General features: G+C 38.6%; 1 long non-coding RNA gene across 1 annotated transcript in view; it reads left to right on the forward strand.

Annotated features, from left to right (window-relative positions):
* The first annotated feature begins 18,232 nt into the window (after positions 1-18,232).
* LOC130574439 (uncharacterized) overlaps positions 18,233-19,857 on the forward strand; it is a 162,902-nt gene continuing 161,277 nt past the window's right edge. The window contains exon 1 of the long non-coding RNA XR_008965433.1: positions 18,233-18,404. This is a non-coding gene — a long non-coding RNA (uncharacterized LOC130574439). The remainder of the gene's footprint in view (positions 18,405-19,857) is intronic.

The raw sequence follows: 19,857 nt of genomic DNA on the forward strand, positions 1-19,857 counted from the left end.
CTCTTTAAAATAAATCCCTCCTTTGTGGACCTTACTTGAGTGTCTAATAGTAGTCACAAAAACACAAGCTCCAAATTCAGAGACATTAACATTGATACCGATCTATCATGGAATTTCTTTTCTCTATAGAGCTGAGAATAAGGATAATTTTTTTTTGCAGTACTGATATTTTTCAGTTCTGCAAAGTCTTAAATTTTCTAGCATGATGAAAGGCCCTCATAATCAGCTAGTCTAACAATTTATGCAGTGTAATCCATGGAAATATACATAATGAGAAGGGAAAACTTTAGTCCTGTTTATGGTCTTTTATGGTTATGTGTTGGAATACTGTAACTGGTTTAAGATTGTTTTTAAAAAGTTGTCTAAATCTTGAGCTATGTAAGAAAAGTGATGGTAGGCTTGCAAAATAAGATCCATGGTATGATGTTAAATTGAAATTAATTCAATCATGTACATTTCAGGACGTTTAAAGTGACTGCAATAGAAAGTAAATGAAAAAGAGACGATATTTGATTATTCTCATTAGTTAAGAAAGCAAGCAAACAAGACGTGACTGTAAGCATTGTGAGGGAAAAATTAGAATTATATATCAGGGAAAAGTTTATAAACATAAGAACTCATAGCCAAGGAAACSAGCTGCCAAATGAAGCTTTGGAAGCCGTGCTGCTGAAGATATTTAGGGCTCAGCTAGACATCCATCTATCAAAAAAGGATAAAGAAATCAGTCCAGCCACAATGTAGGAATAATACAACAGAGTTTCCTGCCAAATTTCTACCCCAAATAGTGTATGATTTAGTTAGAATGGAAAAAGAAAGCACTTTGGCTTGCTAGATTTTCACTGATACAATCTTAAAAGCACAAATTCTTCTGCCTTTTGAAAAAACATTGCTAGCAAATTTAAAAAATTTTACTTGTTACTGGGATGTGTAGGTTTTGCTCTAGTTTGATGCAGCTTAGAGTATTGTTTCTTTTTAAATAAAAAAAGATATATTTAGAATAAAATGAAAAATGAATGAATGAAAAATTGCTTCACAACATCTTTTTTTCATAGTATTTTCTAGAATGTAGCCACATTACTCATGCCAAGCCTGAGGAAAAACTGTCAGTAAGGTATTTATTTTTTGCATGCTTAATYCGAGGTATGAAGGCTGGTAAGACTGGAGGGTTAGGATAATAAGGTTATGAAGGCAGGGTTAGCTTTTTACTTTTCTGTCACAGCTTCAAATACAGGCCAAGAGGGATATTTCCCATACATTATTTCTAAGTTACTGTTCAGATAGGTGACAATGAATACCTGCTTCTAGTGGGTAGGCAGGCAGCACTCATATGAGAGTTCAAGGCTGAATTAAGATTGATGGTCATCAAAAGCTGGGGTTCAGATTTTTAAGTGTTCAGATTTTAAAGTATTAACTTTCAAGTAGCTGCCTGTTACAATTTTGAGGAATTTGAAAACCATCATCTTGAGTGGATGTGAGCAGTGTTAAGGTACCTAAGCTATTTACAGAAAGCTAAGTGTACATTTATCTGGAACATTGAATACCTTCAAAATTGTAACCTAGCACCCTCACCAAGTTTTCAGTGAAGCTCTGATTCACCGCTTTTCCATGCAGCCTCAGTAAGTGTCTGATTTCCCCATTGTTTATCCCAGCACATGTCGTAAAGGAGAAGATGGATGGTGGTTCTCTGGCTTTCAAGTGCTCTGCTGCAAACACAGTCTCCTTTCAGGGCAATGTCTTCCAAAGCATCAGTCATATCAGAGAGACCAGCCTAGCACAGAGATGAAGCAGAYACAGTTTGAAAGAGGCTGTTTCAGGAATAGAATTAGCTTTAAATAACAAATGAATMTTCGGACTGAGTGCTGATCTTCTACAGCATCATAACAAAGAATTCAAAATTTTCAAGCCATCAATACCTTGCATCCCCTAATTTATACTGTGAAAATTAGTGCAAATTTCTAAGATATGCTGTAGAATAGATCAAGGCTACTTCTCAAAAGTAAGCCTGCCAAGTTTTCACTCTGCATTATGAAAATGTGCCACATGATGTAGGGAAGGGAAGTGTGACTATCTGCTATCTGATGTATATAATTGAAAAGGGAAATCACAGAGTGAAATCATCAAGCCACATTAGCCAAAGAGAACAGATAAATAAGGATATAACACTGGAACTCTAAACAGTCAAGCAGAGATTACACCTTATGTGGAATTGCGCATGCTTTTTAGAATGGAACTAAATATTGATGGTAGAAAATTTWAAAAAAATCTAGCACTGCTTATCACTGCTTATTATTTTGAAAATTTTCAAAATGCTATATGGACAGGACAATAGTCATTAATGTGTATTAAAAAATTGCTATTTTTGGGTGTCACTTGAAACTTCTCTACAAATTACACGACCTAAAAGCAATGAAATGGATTAATACTAGGCTCTGATTTGCCTCAGGTACATGTGTGCATTTCGTGCCCTTCCACCCAGCTTTTGCCACAGCRCTGATGGCACCACCAGCTGTGTGCCACAGCTCTCACTGCTGCTCTGCCAACCTGGCCTGGCACCCAGCACAGCCTTCTCAACCAGCACAAGAAGCAGGTCATGCATGTGCTGATCATCACCTCTCTCTTCCCATTTGAATGTTTCTGTGAAACCGCATGTGCTTGAGTTTGTAAATATGGACATCAGATAAAATTCAAGAAAGTGTCACCATCAGAAAACTTGCCATTGAATGTGTCAGAGTCTCTATTTTCCTTGTTTCTTCCCCCKCCACTGTCAGAAACCACGATGACAGGAAGAATGCACCATTTCCTCTGAAGAGACTCATTGCTGCTCTGAGCTCACATTAACCCAGAATCCGCTCTTTCATTGTGCACGCACTTTCAGCTGCACGAAATGTGAGACTGACCTGTACATTTTAAGTCACTGAAATAGGACATTTTGGTGGAGGAAATAGTCAAATCAGGTTACCACAAAACAAGAGCTTTTATTTGACTGTTCAGGCAGTGTTGCTGACTGCTGAACTAGCTCTTAGTAAGAATGTGCAAGTTATGCTATTTTTAGTTGCTACTTGTCTAGTACTGGACTAGTTTGGGATAATTTATTCTTGCATATAGAGGTATATCTAGCAACAGGAATTTAGAGGAATTTTCTGTAGCTAGTAGAATCCTCACAAGAATTCATTGAGGAGGAAGAGAGAAAACCTTGCCGAAGGAAACTGTGAATGGACTTTAGAAAAAAGGTCCAAATACATTTGACATTCCCCTCAAAATACTCACATTTTTGCTTGTGAAAAGCACACTTCATTACCTTGTCATGCCACTTCATAACTTCTTGTTAACTTGTACTTTATCCACTCATCTAGTTCAGTGGTTTTTATTCCCTGGTTTTCAGCCACTATACTTCCCAGTTTTCAGTCTYTGCAGTTTGCACACAGACACCATCTGGCTTCACCCCCGGGGTTTCCTAGACAAGGGCAATCTAGTTAGCCTTGTGAAATCCAAACCCCAGGCAAAACAAAAACTGTAGAAAACTTCCACAAGACAGGCTTTGTCACTACTCTGTGAGGGGCAACTCCATTACCCAGAGAAGCTGTTGGAAAAGAAATCATGTCTTAAGCACTAAGTTATCTTCTCAACCAACATACTCCTTCCCCCAAACTTTTCAATTTACTGGAATTACTACCAGTCTTTTCTGGTCAAGAGAAAGTTTGACCACTGTATGTGTAATTACAGAACTTGAGAGTAGAACATCATGTAAGAAACTGTCTTAAAATGCTTGGAATAAAGTAGATTAAGAACAGATTTACTAAAGAAATTAGGAAGTCATTCCAATGTTCTTTTCTGTTCTAAATAGCATAGTGAAAATAAATGTCTGAGGCAAGATTCTGGACAAAGACATTCCTTTGAAAAGAGACCACAAGATTCCTGGTCTTCTTAATGGAGAAAACAGAAAGAATTGGTCTTGGTTTGGGACTCTCAAAATACTGATCCTTTTGAACAATGTGGACAAGTACAGAATGTTGTCCAATGTATTCATCCTTGAACAGAAATAAACCAAATTTCTGTGCGCTCTGACTGTCTCATAGGAGCGGAAAAAGAAAAGGAACTCTCCCTTCCTTTTTTATGTTTGCTATGTTCCAAACATTCTAAAGGAATTTATTTGGGCAAGGCATTTTGATGTGTACATCTGTTTTTCCCTGAGAAATTATGATCCAGKTGCACAGTTCAGTGGTTTTGGGGCAGATATTCTTTCGTTTCAGGCTTTTGGAATCTAAAGTCAGTAGGCAAATGTGTTTCTGTATAGGTGCATTTCACTAGTGATGGCCACAGAGTGAGGATTGAGGTGAGTTCTCCACAATAACACAGCCACCCCAWCTTCTAAAGACTTGCTTTCTGTTTTTCATTGTTGCATTCTGTTGTCTCTGCTGGCATGACAGTTACTCCTGTGTGCCTTCATGGGAAGAATGTACATCACSGCCCTGCTCTGACAGCATAGGTCCAGGAAAATGGAGAAGAGCAATTTTTCTATTATTGTAAACTGTGAAAAGGTAAAAATATAATCAGCCCCTTTCTCTGCTTGGCAGTCAGAAGATTGAAGGGGAGAGTGTGTGAAACAGTAGTTGAGTGCCTGAAATATAGATGTTCCACTTTTGTCAAATGTCCTGTGAAAAGCAGCATATATTGCTGTCTGCCCTCACTATGACTGTGGTTGCATGATATTTAGATGCTGAAAGACTATYGTGTAAGAAGTAGGTAGCATATTAAATGTGCTATTTTAGCTTTATGGTGTTCCACATGCAAACCACAATTTCACTTTGGTTTCATGAGCATGCTGTGAYGGCATTGGTAGGCTTACCTTTTGAAATGATTGAAGAGTAAAAGTGGACAGGGTACTGTTAGCAGGGAGCAATGTCTGATATCAATTATTTAAAATTTTGCCATCTAGAACAGGGGGTTTGTTGTTTTTTGAGGTTTCTCCTAAAATGGTGGCCTTTTCAGTCAACACTGTGCAGAGGAAAATTGTGCCAGTGTTCTTGTGTCAGTTATTTAAAAACAATCTTAGAAAGGTAACACTTAAAGGATGTGAGATATAAATCAGCTGTCTGTTTTCAATGGCAATGGATGCACATGTGCCTTTTGAGTTGTAACAAWGAAGTTTGGAGCTGGAGACTACAAATGTTTGAAACAATTTTGATGTTAATTTTTCACATTTTCAAGGTATCTAAGACATGGCTAAGAATAATAGCAGGCGTTGTCTGTTTCTCCCAGCATGTGGCATGAAAGTAGTGTGGTCACAGAGCTATGCATTATTTACATGGTGTCAACATGTCAGCAAGTGGTRTGGCAGAGAGCCAGACTGAATCACTTCTGATTTTAAATACAGGACACTGAATACAGGACACTGTGTCACACTTGAGGACACCAGAATCTGGCAAACCAGCAGTAGCTCAATGTGTCAAGCTCATTTGGATAGCTTCTTCCCTTCCTGAACAATCACATAATCAAAATCAAGGTTCAAGGGAACTGTATAAAATTGGCATTTTTTATTTTCCCCCGAGCAGAAGATTGTACCCAGGAAACAGACATTTTCTGATTTCTTTATATAAAGATGTGCCATGAGGTCAGTGCCCTCATGTAGGAATGTCTGCTCCTGAGAATGGGCAACCACACCATGGTGCATGTTTGCCCTTAACCTTTGTTGTCTTTTTAAGTGGTAAATCTGCCATGATTATTTTCATTAATTGTTTTTTGCAGAACCTACTGCAACAGGTCTACCATGTCAAACAGAAAGTGTATTTTTAAGAGGCAATGCCATTATTTAGAATAGGTGCTTTGAAGGTTTGAGATCTCCCAAGAAAAACTTGAGTGCTGCTCTCAACAATTACTTCTGCACAAACTCTGATTTCTGAATAACCCTTAGAGCTGGTTCACCTTGCTAGATGGCAGGAAACTAATTCAGMAAAAAAAAAAAAAAACCAACCCATGAATAGTTTTCTATTGGTTTAGTAATCCAATTACATTTATGAAAGAGCCATGTGAAATTCAGAAAGTGCAAGGGAAGGAATGGGCCTGCATGCCAGGGAAGAAAGAATGCAGGGAAGTGAAGGGAGCAGAACTGTGAGATRAATTTAACCATATTTTGAAAACTCACCCAAGAATAGTTAATGGACTGGGAGGGAACTTTTAGAAGATTAAAAGAAGCATCCAGAATACCGGAATTTATTTTGCCTTGTCACCATAATACACTTTTTATGAAGCTAGAACTATGTATGCTCATAAAAACCTTTTGCTTTTTTTTATTTAAAAGTATAATGCAACCATTGGAGTCTGTGCACAGTTCTTTCAAGTTAAATGCTTAGTTCAACATTCCACTTCCATTTCCTGGTAGAAAATGTTTTATATGAAAGCAACTTTAACCTTTCAGACGGGTTCATTTACTGTTATGTTTGGTATCAGCTTTCCAAAAAATGCAGACTGCATTTGGCGTATTATAGATTCTGGTTTTAATATTGGTTTAGGAAAAAAAAGTCATATGGTATAATTCAGAAATAAAATATTGCAACAGAATTTTCTCTGTACATGAATGCACCCCATGAGCRAGTGGTTTAAAGTCAATTTGATCACTTAAAGCCAAGACTTGGGCTTAAGCTATCCATGAACCAGCTGGTAACAAATAACACATTCAACTCTCAGTCACAGGAAACTGTTAGATTGCCTTTTTATGGACAACTACAGCTCCACAGCTCCTGAAGCACAAGGGAATATCATACGGACTTGGAAGGAACTGAACACCTACCATATGCACATAAAGAAGGGTAATAAAGATGAAAGGCCAGAACTGAGCTTTAACTTCTATTTTTCTGCTTTTGATTTATCATCTGCTTCTGCATTGCTGCAATTTTCTTTGGCCTAAAATTAGGGAGAAGATGCTCGAATTGCTTAGTTTGATCAAATCTATCAAACTTAGGCTTCCCTCTCAGTCAGTGTAACAGATGCTAAAAATGAAACTTTAAAGAGCGTTCTTGCTTTCTTTTTATCTTGACTGTGCATTYGTTTCTGAAGTTTGATTGCTGATAACAAGCCACTGCGGGAAGCAGCTCCTGGCCATGGCGAGATGGGAATTGAACTGGTCGAGTTGTATCAAGGTGACCCTGAACTAGAGCTAGGGCTGACTGGTTGGGTGMAGGGCCATATAAGCACAGCAGAGTCTCCTTTGGGATCTTAGCAGCTTCTCTGCACAGTGCTTCGGGACTATCTCAGCTGTCAGTTTGCTCAGGTGTCACTGCACCGTGGCCCATTGCCATGTACAGATGTATTCCAGAGTTATCCTCCACAGGACTTCTGCTGTCAATAACCACTTTTTACAGAAGAAAAGGACCTTCAGACAGGCCTGGCCATGAGGAAGACAATAAAGGGTAATCCTCTGTGCTGCTGAGCCTTAGCTTCTAATAAAGGACTCAGAACTTGTAAGGGTAAAGCTTCAAAGTAAGTATAGATTTGCTGAGGGGGKGCAGATAAGGAGGTTGTAGCCCACCCATCAAGACCACCTGGTCTTAATGTATGGCAGCAGTCAGCCTTTGTGTAACTCRCTCTTTCCATATCCTACCCCTCTTCCAGGGAGTGAGACTTTCAGGAATGCTGCTGGCAAAGTACTTATCAAAGTCTGTCAGTCATAACCAGCTGTTTTTATCACCCCTGGATCTGCAGCAGCTAAATCTGACGGTGATGGTCAGATGCATCTTAGTAAAATAACCCTTATGATATTTAATATCTGATGATGAATACATGTCCAATACTTTGAAGTTGGAAAGATCTGCAAAAATACAGACTGTTATTTTATCTGGAAAACATGTTCTGTGGCATCCCAAGGAGYATTCACATTTCTTATTCCTTTTCTGTGCATGTGCAGTTCTCGTGAACTTTCAGCTATGAGTCCGTATGGGAATAATTTAATTGTGAGAAGGAGGCTTCTATTTTATCCTGAAAAAAGCTGCATGGAAATCACAGAAAGCTACAGAAGAAAGTACCAGTCATTGTTTGAAAGCATTGTGGCTTATGGAGATGGAAACCAGAACATGGATTTACTTCCAAATTTTATAAGCTTCCAGAAACATGAATGAATGAGAAACAAATGCAGAAAGTTCACAAAAGTAGGGTTGCTTAAAAGAAATAAATCTTAAAGCCTTGTTGTTTTTATGCTAAACAGACCTGGCAAAAAGAATGTTGATTGTCTCGAATACCGTTGTTTAAACAAATAGTTCTATTCCTAGGATTTTTTTTTGTTGCCACCTAGATCAGTGTTACTTCTCAGTTGCTAACAATGAAGTTATCAGCCACTGGAACAAACTAGGGAGAGCAACAGGGAGAGCTTACCATTTCCTGTAAACTGATAGGGGATTGGGTGCCTTAGCAAACAATGGATACAGGACTGGGTAAAGTTATACTGTACTACAGAGARGTGAGCATGAAATATCCTATGTGGTCCGTTCTACATTTAAGAGCCATAAATGGCTTACAAAGAACTCCTTAGAAGAAGTGATAACCATAGCACTAATTGGAATCCATCTCCTGATTTGGGGTTGATTATGCCAAAGTATTAAAAAAAAATTACAGACTGTATTGTTTCTACATGTTTCTGTCACAACTCATATCACTAGCATAGTTCTACAATACTGGAAATTTGGTTTTGGGGTACTAAAGAGACCCTTCCTCTTCCCCAAAGTGCAGAATGTACTTCAGTTCATGAAATATAACAACTTGTATAAATAAGTATAAATATATATATAATATATAAATAACTTGTGCAAACTTTAGTCCCCTAGAACTTGTGCAAACAAGTAAGCACGAAGGCTGCTCCTTTCCTACCTGGTCTATTGCAGTCAATAAAATCAATAAGGTAGATTCACTCAGTGAAATAAGAGATCTCATGAAGGAAATCTGAAGATATTTCTCATTATTGTGGATGACTTTTAAGATAAACTTTAATTTTCTTCTTCTTGTAGGATAATCTGGCATACTGTTAAAAAGATTTTTTTTTTTCCTATAGCAGTCCTCTAGTTGAAAACACTTTTTTTACCACCTCTAGATTTCAAGAGTTTTGGGGCATTGGACCCTGCAGAAACTTAAATGCAGTGGGACAGCTGAAAATTTGGTAAAGATGTGCCTGACTGAACAGCTGGACTTGAGAAGAAATAGTTCTTCAGTKCCAAGTGGGTTTGGCAGCACAGCTAGGACTGCATAGTTGGGATGTCCTAGATAATCGTAGAAGATCTGAAAAAAACATCATGGTATAGCTTTTCAACTATTTCAGGGAAAGCTGATGATTTTGTGTCCAAAATGGATATGCACAATTCCAGAGGGAGTGTTTTAGGTTTTAGATTGTAGTCAGTGGCTGCTTACCTTTCTGTCTGTGTCTGAACTCCCCTATAGCCATCTTCTCCTATACATGTACATTGTGCCTACATAAATATCTCAGCTGTCCCTCAGGTGGATGGCTGTTGTCAAGACTTGCTTTAGACAAATACAATGTGCCAGTTAGATACCGAGATGGGAGCATAGTAGGAGAGAACCCAGAGGAAATTGCATAGAGATAGCTTGTCGTATAGAAGCACTCAGATTTCTTTATCAAGCAGACTTTTCTGGTCTTAAGTTTCATAAATTTATAACCTGCTCTGATTCAAAGAAGTTCAACTCTCTCTTGTTACTGTGCTTTGTGCTTTGCTGAAAAGATGATTGGAAAAGATGGAGGTGCTGAAAAAGAGGAGTGGTGAGGAATTGATCTTAAGCTTTTCAAATATATATGATCCTTTAAAAAAAAAAAAAACACCCACAACTTAGTTTTCCATAATAGTTTCAACATCAACAGATGCTAATCTGTCATGCAATGGCCATAGTAAAGTATGGGTGTGTATATTTAGTTCTTTGGTTTCATCARTCTAAAAGAACAATTTGGGGTGGTTTTGGCTGAAGGAAGCCCTCCATTTTAGTCCCCTAAGAACATTTTAGTCCCCTAGAACTTTCTTCTAGTTTTCTTCTAAAAAGCATAATAATAAAATAAAAGAAGTCTCAAAACATTTAAAAGTTTGTAGAACCAGACTATGTTTCCATTCATCAGAGGGGTTCTCAAAARTAATTTTTGAGCTGCGCTGCAAGGAAACTGGGAAGAGCTTGAACTGCTAATTAATGTTCCCTTTGCTGTGTGGATATACAGAAAACAGTTTTCTTGTCCCATGAGGATTCTGGTGATTTTGAAATTTTAGGCTTGGCATGGGAGTCAGTGAATATATGAGAGACTTAAGAAACAAACAAATGTATTTCATTTTAATGGTGACCTTTTTTTTCTCTTTTTTAACCTTTTAATATAAACTAAATTAAGTTTCAACAGTAAAAGATGCTTTTAACCGCAAAAGCAAGACTTTTTGTTTTAAAAATGTTGAAATGGCATATTTGTAGAATTTCAAAACCTGGGGTTTTTCCATTTTTTTTTTTGAGAACAGGAAGTTCTTCTGGGAATAATTACAGTTTTGATGAATTGTCAGTTGTGACCATGTCTCTTCTTATGAAAGCCTTGTGTTYACTCTCAACACTTTCCAGAAATCTACAGTATGATTGCCTTGATTACCTTACTGACCCATTAGAACAAGACAGAGATTTTGGGCAACTATCTTTATTCACTGGTGCAGTAAGACAACAGTGAGTATTCTGTTGATCTGCATTGACATTCTTCTTTCTCTACTACTTGAGTTTGGAATAGTTCCGTGGTTTGTGTTCCCATGTTCCACATATATGATTTTTCATGTAAATTTTTTGGTTCACAATTTGTAAACAAGAGGATACAATTACATGTATGCTAGAAATTATTTCTTTAACACACTGCATGCTTTTTCCCATTGCATCTGTCAAGATGCTTTATCTTCCTATAACTAATGACCATGGTTATGTTGATGGCACAAAATCATGGTGAAGGCCTTTGGTGAAGGATTATAAAAGARCCTTGCTGCTTGAAGTCTGGATGTCTCTTACACCTGGAAAGGGACAGTGATTTTTTTTTTTTCCAAATTCAATGCTAAAGTTTATATATATATGCATTACCCTAGAAATAAATCCCTTTTTTGATCTGACTGTAAGGAAAAGGTGGGATATCAGGAAAGGTGTCACCCAGAGAGGGTGGTTGGGCCCTGGAATGGGCTCCCCAGGGAATGCTCACAGCACCAGCCTGACACAGTTCAAGAGCATTTGGACAAAGCTCTCAGACATGCAGTGTGACACTTGTGGAAGGTGCTGTGCAGGATCAGGAGTTGGATCTGAAGATCTTTGTCAGCTCCTTCCAACCCAGCTAATTCTGTGACTCTTCAAGGAATTTGTGCTGTCCTGTGTTCTCGGGGATGAATCACACTTCCAATGAAAGCAGGTATTAGRAACTGCCCATTTAAGTACAGGCCTGTAGTTTTTCAGACTTGAAAATAGCCCTACTCTGTTGTTTCAGTCTTAGATGAGAAAGAACTAAGAATTACGAAGGTGGGTAATGAAATTTACCTGGTAAATCACAAGTATTGGTATCACAAGTATTGGTATCACAAGTTTTCCATCAAAAACGGTGAAGGCATTGTGTAGGAATTCCTGCCTTCAGTGGGGTTTCTGGAGCATTGTCCAGTAAGTTCCAGCCAGTCTGAAGCTCCAGTGGTGTCAAGGACACACTTGTAGATATATTTACATTCTCAGGTTTCTCTTTACTTTCTCTTTTCATTTCTTTTTTTTTCAAGCAWAGTTTGGAAATTATAACAAGTAGGCTGAGGTCCATCTGGAGTCTGATGAACATTGTCTCTGGGATCAAGATGTCTTCATTGCTAGGCAGCTGAAAGGAAATGCATTGTCTCCACTGAAGTGTGCCTGTATATCCCGAGGAGGATAAATTTATTATGACGAGCACTCTTCTGACCTGGAAGGATTAACAGCGGTCTCTGCAAAGCATCAGCACTGCTCTGTAGTCCCAGAGAGGAGTGACACCTTGTGATGCATCTTTTTCCAGCTAAGAGTTTTGAAAGGTCTACTCCATGATCCTTCCAGCCTTGGAAACCAGAAGTCTTTCCTGTTTTCTGTGCCAAGACCTCCTTCCACCCATATTGCAAACTGGCAGTACACAAAGAGCAGCCAGTGGAATATGCTGTTAGCCTAAGATATCACCAAAATTAAATGCTCTGCTCCTATACTCGCCTTCATTGTCCCAGAACATTCTGCATTTCATCCCTTGCTGTCGGGGCAAATCAGTAGCACTCTTTTGCTAACCACTTCATTTTGCATTGTTTCAAATCCCAAATTTGAAGCATAACAGCAGTGTTATTTTTGGACTGACTGAGCATCAGTGGATTGTAGAAGATCAATGGAGAGATTTTGGCAATGAGGTAGGGACCAACGGGGCTGTGTGGTGCTTGCTGACCTTTGCACTTGGAGTTTTCCCAGGAGGCAGGGCTGTGCTCCTCTTTCTGTCAGGCACAAGCAGCTTGCGTTCAAGGCACACAAGATTTTCCTTTCCTGTTACTCTGATGCACTGTGAAAGTTACTAACTGCACTTTCATTGTGAAACTGAAAAGAAAGCACATCAGCTTGTGGTTCTGCTGCTAAAATTTGGTAATTCTTGTTTCTGAATCCTGAGGATAATTTGATTTTGCTGATTGTGATTATCTGTAGACTCAGTGAAATTTCAGCAGGTATTATGTGACATCAGTTTTACTCTCTGTCTTCGTGAYTATGGAATAAGTACTTCTCTATAAAAAGAAGAATGCATCTTGTGCACAATTGTATGGCAATGAAAAAAAGGTAATTATTTGAGGTTAATGGTAGCGGCATTTAGCTGCATTATCTACTTGGCCTGATTAAAGCTGACTCTTGGCATGTCCTGAATCAACATAAAATAAGTGATAGGTGTCATAGAAACCTTGTTGAAAACAATATTGTCTCTGAACATCAAATTAGGTGTCATAAGCCTAATCTTAGTACTGATCTTTTTTTCTGATCATATATAGGTCTTGAATTCTCACTGTGGGTTCAGAATTAGGTTTGGTTGTTGCAATCTCATCTTTGCAATCATCTCGTCATTGCCTTGCTCAACTAGTATATTAAATATTGTATAAATACTTATGCATGATTGCTGTCAATAGATAGTATGCATCCAACAGATTGGAATAGGATCATACAATCATAGAATGGCTTGGGTTGGAACGGACATTGAAGATCATTTAGTTGTATTGTAGAATACAGTGAAATGACTATAAATCTGGAAGACATATAACATTTCACAATATTGATTCAAGTACTAGCCAGAAGAAGTGGCAGTGATGATAAATACTGTGAACAGTTAGACTTAATTCTTTGTTAGCAGAAGCACTTGATTCCAAATAACTTTATATTGGCTGCATTCACTAACAAATTATACTCTTGACTGTTTCAGAATATTTTATACATATATAAAGTACAAGCTGAATACAAGTCCTTTTTGTCATTAGGAAATGACATACTTGACTCTTGAAGAAAAGCCTAGTCTTTATGCTGGGACACTTATTCCCCCTACCTTCCAGACTTCCCCACTCAGCTCTGTTGTTCTCCAAGCAAAGATATCTACTATCATAGGCTGGTCCTAACCTGACTTCATCCTGTGCCGGATCCTTAAATTCTCGGGGCRTCTTAGGAGTTTGGGTGAAGAAACCTGTTGTTCATAATGCAATTATGAAGGGCTGCATTTCATACTGACTCACAAGCAGAGAAGATTTATGATGTACTTTGGAGATGTTACTTCCATGCGTAATTTGGAAATCTGAAGAAAAATTAGCAGCCTTCTGTCCCCTTCCTCCTGAAGCAAAGAAATTTGACAGCTGTGAATGAAACAGACTGAAGCTGTTTGGGAGATGGATGTTTAAGCTGTACAGCTTTGATGGGATTGTTTAATAAGTATTCTCTCTTTTTCTTTCATTACATGAGGTTTTGCTTTTCTTGGATCCCACAGATCCTTGTAAAAATGTAACAAGCTACTATTCTGAATATGCCAAACAAGAAACAGATGGATCTCTTTAAAGAATAGTCTATCAGCAATATTAATGGGATCTCATGTTGAGGAACCAGGCACCTCCCTTTCCTTCCACCAGCCTTCTTGACATGAACAAAGAGGCTCTTCTAACAATGACTTGCACGTGGCAAAGGAGAAGAAGGAGGTTTTAACAGCTACAATATAAAACATGACATCTTTTTTCTTCTCAGGATTTATTTTTAATGTGCTGTACCCTTGGCTGTTATGCACAATGATCCCCGTGGTGGACTGATTTCAACACAAGGCTTGACCCTGTTGTCATTGTCTCTCTCACGCCACAATTCAAGTGGTGTAGTGCAGATCCTGTGACCTAAATGTCATCCTTCCCAGTGAACACCATGTAGGGCTGTATTCAACTAAGCAAGAGCCCTTCAAATAGAAAAAATTGTTGTTGTAGCAAACAGTAGGATGTACCTAATACTCCTTAGATATTAATTTATGCATTTGAGATTAGAACTCCAGGTTTTGCGTGATCTTTTTACTTTAGCAGACGTGGCCCTGTACTCTCCTGATTTCTTCTTTCTCAAGAAAGAAAGCTCAGTGGTATCAGTGGTTGAATGCCTCTTCTCACTACATATAAGAGATATATTTCTGTGCTATGAGCTATCAAAACTTGATTTACCTGCTGTGCTGAAAACCAGAATAGCAGCTTCAGATATAAATAYGCTTATTAGACCCCCATGATACACTTGGTGGGTCAATCCCTGGGTTGTCTGTGAGACAGCCAGGTGGATAAAGGCAAGTGTGACACAGATTCAGTGATTGCTGTAGCCACCCCAACTGTTAAATAGGTGTCATGGGCAAGACATAAGAGTCACACAAAAGATGCACTTCAGAAAAATCAAATAATAAAGCTGAGATGTTTCCTTATGCTGTTATTTTCTTTTATTTGGGCTATTTCCAAGATTGGGCGGATGGGCTGTACAGCACTTGTTTGTTGATGAAATGATAACTTAACCTAGATAAAGCACATACATACTGTTATTTTAAAAAAAGAAACAAGGCTCACATTGAAAAGGGAAATTTAATACAGTAAACATCCTTTTGTACTGGCCTAGTTATTTTTCTAAACTTGTGCCAGGCTGAGGTATTAGCCTTCCAAAGCAGAATATTTGCAAGAGTCTGCAARTCCTATAATACCTTTCCCAGTAGATGTTGAGTAAGCCAAAGGTCTGTGGTCAAGTGGGCATCTCGGTTACACCTCTTTATTGAACGTCTAATGCATTAATCTTTAAGGCCTTTCTCCTCCYAAGCACAATTGTTGAGCAATCAGATTTCTATTTCATCCTAGTTCCAGATGAAACACCAGAAAGCGAATCCAGTCTTCAGCTGGTGATGTCCAAGAGTGTTGGATGTCCACGATGTTTTTTGGTTTAAACTGTTCAAAGTTTAGATAATTTTTTTTTAAATTTAAAACAACCTGAAAACAAAGGGGAAAATGTTTTTAAAATTTAAACCTATTTTCCTTTGAACACTGATTTTTTTTCGTAAGTCATTGGAGTCTTTTTAGGATGTCCTATTCAGAATTAATCACCTATGTGTGCATCTCATCTTTAATGCATTTTAGAATAGTTTTAAAATAAATTCATCCAGTCTTGTTCTGTAGACATTATCGCCACTTCTCTCTCTCTTTGTTGTAAACWGTGTGGAGATCTGAACGGAGGGAGATGTGAGTGCCACCACCCACGGTACTGGAACAGATGTCACGTCACTGGTCTGGGGTGCTCYGACTCGGTGACAGCTCCCATCCGTGATTTGGTTTGTAGAATTTCTGTGTTAAAATGAAAACGCTCACCTTGCTACCTTGTGACCTGTCAGAGGACTTCAGATGAAAATACCTATTTTAGAGACATTAGATTAGATTAAGGAGTGAGAACTGGTGTAAATAGAAATCATATTTTCTTCATAAAATGGTCTGTGTTCAGGATCAGTCTGATGTGAGGCAACATTTAACCTGATGCCACCATCTGTAGTCAGATCTTCTGCAAYATCAACCATTACAACCTACTCCAGGTTTTCTGTGCTATTGTCTCCATAATTCCTGGGATCCTTCCAGGTGTCTTAGATGATATTCATCAGGGACATTAAGGTGGGCTCTCTGTAGGAGAAATAATGTTTCCTTTCTTTGTACCTGGAGCAAATGAAGGAAACCCAGGAGCTGCTTTGGAGCTCAGCTGTGGTAATGGTGGGCTGAAGGAAGCTTTGATGTCAGTATGGTCGAGGGCAGAAGCATTTGTCATACCTTGAACGGAAGAAAAAGGCACACAGGGAATATTTCCTGGGTGTTCTGGATTTGGTATTGTTTTTCCATAACACCAAGTGTCCTGGTAGCACAAGCTAACTCTCATTTACAAAACTTCCTAGAAAGGTTCAAAATGGTTTGTCTCTACAGAAGATGAAGATTGCTTAGAAAACTGAGCTCCTGCCTGGTGGGAGGTTTGAGGTTTTTGAGTATATGTAGTTTATTTTTGTCTTGAATTAGAACTGAGTCAAAAGTGTTTGCAGAAAAAAAATTGAAATGTTTCTCTTTGATACTATCAGATCAAATACAAGAAAACAAAAATCCTCTCCTTTCATAGACAAAATGCTRAATATTTGGTTATGACAATATTAATGACCTTTGAAAATGCATGAAAAATCCAGGGCAGTGTCAACATTGGTATTAATGGTGGATAAGTTTGTTTAAATAGCATTTAAGGCAGCTTATTCATGAAACACAATCTTTTGGATGTTTAGAAATGTCTTATTATATTATTATGCTTAGAGCTTATAGTTATTACACTTAGAGCTGACCTGCTGCTCATTTAGCTGGAATTGGAAAGTTGTTCTTGCAGTCCACTGTATTTGCTTTGAAGGAAGAAAGGCTGGCAAAAACTGGCACTGCCAATAACTTAGTTTCCAGTGAGGAGATGCCAATGTTCAGGTAAATATCCAAAGCATTAGTGCTCCTTCATTAGAGTGGTATCACRATGACATGTTGCACTGTATTTGAATTGTATCCAAAAGAATCCTCATTTAGTGTCTCTGAACAATGCTGGTACATATTTTGCAAAGAACAATACTGGCCATGCTTGCTCATGGGATAGTCATTAGTAGTTTGATTAACATTGTTCTGAAATACGATTTTTCAGCCAAAACCTAAGAGTCTTCCCCTCAATCCCCCTCTGTGAAAACTATTCTGAAACTCTGTAAGGCACAATGAGGTTTTACAAGCATTTGGTGAGCAAACTTCTGTTTCTGTACAAGGGGAAATATGCAAAGCAGTGAGCAACCTCATTCCTTACTAAGTTCAAGAAGAAGCACCAGAGTTTAAAGTCTTTAATACCTCTTTCTAAGAACTTGYAATTAAGAATTACTAACAAAACCTTATAAAAATGCTCCCTGAGTGTGTATTTTTTAACAAAAGACACTATGCCATATTGAGTTACAAAAGCCCAGGTGATTCCATGGGTCCATCTCCCAAGCTGAAGAGGCTTGGRAGCTGCAGCAAGGGCTTGGTACTGAGTCATGTGTGAATCTGTGCTTTAGTCATGCCTGGTGGAAGAAATGCACTTTTGCTTTGTGAGTTTGGGGTTAATTAATGTGAGCGATTGCCTCTGTAGCCCAATTTTTTGGGTCCATTGTCAGCGAAAGAGGTAAACCATAAAGCAAACATATTAAAGTCTTCTGCAGATTGTGCAGCACATTAGGATTGAAACTTCCCTTCTTTTAGTTTCTTACAGTGGTCCTAACCATCATCAACAGGATTTGACCTGACAATTACAGGATAGTTCTTACCATTTCTGTAATACTTGTGCATTTCTTCAGAAAATTAATCTTCCTGCAATGGTGGATACCAACATAGGTATGGATCTATTAYAGTCCGAATTTTTAATCATGGCAGGTAAAGAAGAATAGGAAAGGCATAAAAAAATTTAGCTTTGCTTCTGTGTTTCAAGGCTGGAACAAATACAGAGAATTTTGAAAGATGTAAATGGTACATGTATCATGGTGGAATGTGTGTTTTGCTGGTCATTCCTACAGTTTTTCATCCTCAGGATTTTTGTCACATTGCCACCAACCGGGTGTTGGCTGGAGACTGAGAACGGTGGATGTCGAAAATCACCTTTGTGATCTCACTAAGATGCTTTTTCTGTCTTCTCTGGCACMGCTTTGTGACACTTGCTGTCAGCATCCCTGGCATCACATCTTGACTTTAAAGCTGCAGTCCATATCTGGTTATCTTACAACGACAGAAGAATACAGTTGTCCTAGCACATCTCAGATTCAAATCCTGGTCTTTTTCTAACATGCAGTCCTCACAACTATCTTTAAGGCCTAGGAAGAACTACAGGTGAGAAAATTTTTTCCCCATAATTTGGATCCTTCAGCATAAGGATGAGGATTTAGACTTATCCCAGACTCACAGCAGTGTCCAGCACTTGAGACTGAGTGTTGCAGGGAGTTGCTAGGATTTTGGTATAGACCAAATGATTGTGTTGGACATGACCTCAGAATCAGTTTCAAAGGTAATCAAAAGAGAGCAGAAAGAGTAGCTATGATGAGCTAAAGTTGTCATGACCAGAGAATGGGAAATGAAGTGAAAGATAGAGGCAGTGGCACTTACCTCTGTATGTATTTGATTATATCCAGGAAGCACTGCTACAATGCTCTATGTGACCTCTTGTGTAAGGCTGAAAAGCTCTTCTTTGTGAAATTAAAAAGGCTTTTTTTCTGCTGAAATCCTGCACAGACAGAAAATGATGACTGCCTTTCCCGTTGCTAAGAAAAGCTTACAAACCCTGATAACTGATCTTGCAGTTTTCACTTCAGTGCCAATGTCTTACTCATGTGTCCTGTGCTGGCAGACACAAGACAATTATTTGAGCTGGAAAGCTGGAGCAGCACGCATGAGGTGTCTGTTTTTCTGGTTAGAACCTGGCTTTGACTTGCTGCAACATTAAATTATGAGCATTAGCAATGTTTTAAATCTGCTAAACTGAAAATTTAACCAGCTGTRATCCATGAGTGAAGGACCATGCACTGCAGAGGTTTCACCCGGGTGCTGCATGGAGCAGGTGAAACAGGGAGTTTGCAAAGTGTTGTTAGACTGGTTGCAGGGTGGGGGGAGAAGCTAAAACTATTTATGGAGCACTCCATAAATGAGTCGCTTCCATGACTTAAAGACAACATAAATAGGAGTGACACTCATGCTCACAATCCTGTAAATATGTCCCCTTTCTTGTTTCTGCATGGACAGATTATTCTGACACATCTAGGTTATAATGGATGCTCAATTGCCTTTGTATTTGAGTCACACTTGATCTCTCCAGAGATTATAGGCTGTAGATGTCTGAACCAGTGGTCATCCATGGCAGCCTGATTCCTTCAGGTGCCCATAAATGGAGAGATTTATATGACCATGTTCCTGGATTACACACGACCAAGTTCCAAATCCTTTAAGTCATGACATTGTTCTGATTTGCTATCTTGCATGTAATCTTCAGTGCCTGTGGTTTGATCTGATATTGGCTCAGGATCCTGATGGTTCCCATGGCATGTATTGTATRGAAATGGCCCGTATAGCCATGCTTTTCCCTTTTAAATCCTAGATTCGAAGGATAAGGAAGTTCCTCAGGGACCACTCTCTCACTGAGACAGATCAGACTTAGTACACTACAGACATGACCTTAAAGTGGCGACAGAGATGAAAGAATAAATATGGCCATAAATAGGTTAAAACTAGAAGAGTACTGTGGAAGTATTATCTGTCTTGCAGTAGAGTTGCACTCTGAAGGTAGGTGAGG

This window comes from Malurus melanocephalus, unplaced genomic scaffold (assembly GCF_030028575.1).
Source record: "Malurus melanocephalus ecotype Western Australia unplaced genomic scaffold, MMel_1.1 scaffold_82, whole genome shotgun sequence".
In the NCBI taxonomy this organism is placed as follows: domain Eukaryota; kingdom Metazoa; phylum Chordata; class Aves; order Passeriformes; family Maluridae; genus Malurus; species Malurus melanocephalus.